Source organism: Anneissia japonica, unplaced genomic scaffold (assembly GCF_011630105.1).
Source record: "Anneissia japonica isolate Jap-2015-1 unplaced genomic scaffold, ASM1163010v1 scaffold1859_len985614_cov190, whole genome shotgun sequence".
NCBI classification, from domain to species: Eukaryota; Metazoa; Echinodermata; class Crinoidea; order Comatulida; family Comatulidae; genus Anneissia; species Anneissia japonica.
In genome coordinates this window covers 334,328-336,624 of record NW_022694754.1, presented here as the reverse complement: position 1 = coordinate 336,624, position 2,297 = coordinate 334,328, and the positions used below count along the sequence as shown (strand labels likewise).

Genomic DNA, 2,297 nt, shown 5'->3' with positions numbered 1-2,297 from the left:
AAAGAAATGACCTTATTTTTCTTTTTAAATGTTTAAATTGTAATTGTGTCTAATTTTGATTTACATGTTCCTGTGCGTAAGCTTCGTATTAATCATATGTTAAAAGTTCAGCACTCCCTTGTTAATGTTCGTAAAAATGGTATTTTTCGTCGTGTTGCTCTTTCGTACAATGATTTATTTCAAATATTTCCTAATATCGATATTTTTAATTGTAATTTTTCTCCCCTTAATTTAATCCTTAATATTTGATATGTAAAAATGAATTTTATGCTATTTTATGTATTTTAAAAATCTTATTAATATATTTTTTTATCCCCTTATATTTTTATGGCGACCCTGTTTTTGGTGTTTGACACACTGTTGGGGCTCAAAATTATTTTTGCATTACCGCAAGACGGTTTAGAGTTTATCTCTATTATATAATGATTTATTTATAAAAAGTATCTATTCGTAGATCTTGTCTTATCGACAAATGAGGCTGAATTCTTGACGTCATGTTATTTAAAAAATCATAACTTCATAACGATGGGTCGTGTTACATTATTTTTTGCTGGAAAATATTATGAAAAAAAGCTATTCTACACCACTGTATTATTTGGAAAAAAATGATTTTTTTTTCTACCTTTCAAGATGGGAATAGATCTATAAATAGTGTATTAAATAGGCCTCAGTATTAGTACTATAGCGTAGTACTGCCTACCTATGAGAAAGTTCTGTTTCAGTTACCGTATGAATTTCTCTTATTATATACTATAATTTATTTTGACGATACCCTAGGACTGGGACACTAGTCTAGCTAGAGGCTCGCCACAAACACCCTTTTACTATACGAATTTCGAAGTAAGAGGCCTAGGCCTAGAGATACCCCAAAACACTCGCCCCGCGCACCCCGACAGCCCCACCCCCACCCTCCCCCAATAAAAAAACACGAATCGCGGTCACATAGTAAAAAAAAAAAACACCTCAAATCAGCTTAATCATCGATCCCCCTCCCCACTTACCTTCGCCCTATTTCAAGGCTCCTAGATAATAGAGGTCGGTAGAGGTTCTGACAGGAGGAAGTGGGAAGTTAGTGGTATCGCAGGACCCTCATAGGGGGCGGGGGGAACTCTCCTCCTGGACAGGAAACTCTGATAATTTAGCGAATTGAACAGCTTTAAACTAGCCTCACACCCGGTATTTAATTGGAAGGGTCTTTAATTGGAGGGAGAACTGTATTTTTCTTCTTAGGACAATAATATGCTAAATTTTCAAAAATTTCCTAGCACATATGCTAGATGCTAAAGGAGTCTAAAATGTCATTATTATGCCGTTGGCTGGAGTAAAATTATGCAGAGAATGTTACGCCTCAAATAGTAAATATATACACGACTGCCGTAGAGTTAACAAATATTTTGGTACTTAGATACACGGCAATCGGGAATGCAGTACTTACGGCGTTCAATATAGCGTATTTAGCTAAAAATGGATTTAACACGTTCGCTGCCACACCCCGTTACCTAATTGCCTTTTTAGGTAAGGTCAGAAAATTTAAAGAATTGGCATCCCTAGATCAAGGCCACAGGAAGCGGTTTGCTATTTAAACCGTACGTAAGGTTCGTGCAAATTTAAATAAGTTTATGAATACATATAGTATTCTTTTGAAGTGTAGGCCTACCGCAATTATTTTAAAATTCTGTTTTCACTTGCTCAGTAGTCAATTTCAAAGAATTTATTAATAAATGTGGGTGTGTGTGTGTGTGGTTATGCACAATGGGCATAAACTATTATACACACAATTTTATATAGCAAACACAATAAAATAGAAAATTTAAAAAGAAAAGAAAATTTCACAAAGAACTGTAAAATTAATTTTTTTTTCATCAATATTGATTTTACAATTTTGTATTCCTTCTTTAAATATAAAATGTAAATACCATTCGTCAATATTGTCTGGTGTCTCCAAGTCGTACCGTATTTAATTAGTAATTCAAATTCATCTTTATTGCAATCAATAGATTGGATATTACAATATTTGTCAAAACAATTAAACACATTCATATATAAAACAAGGACATGTACATTCAAAATTAGTCAGATAGGTACATTACATAAATTTATTTAGACCTTATTATATTTATTAAAAAAAATATTCCATTTCCGTGTGTTTTTGTGTGGTTATGCACAATGGGCATACACTATGATACACACAATTTTACATAGCAAACACAATAAAATAGAATTTTTATGCGTGACCAGCATAATTGGGCTAATCATCGGAAGGTAGAATAGTTGGGGTAATGTGGATGCATTGAACA

General features: G+C 33.1%; 1 long non-coding RNA gene across 1 annotated transcript in view; it reads left to right on the top strand.

The window, feature by feature from the left end:
• LOC117101243 overlaps positions 1-2,121 on the top strand; it is an 18,569-nt gene extending 16,448 nt beyond the window's left edge. The window contains exon 2 of the long non-coding RNA XR_004444254.1: positions 2,082-2,121. This is a non-coding gene — a long non-coding RNA (uncharacterized LOC117101243). The remainder of the gene's footprint in view (positions 1-2,081) is intronic.
• The last annotated feature ends 176 nt before the right edge of the window (positions 2,122-2,297 follow it).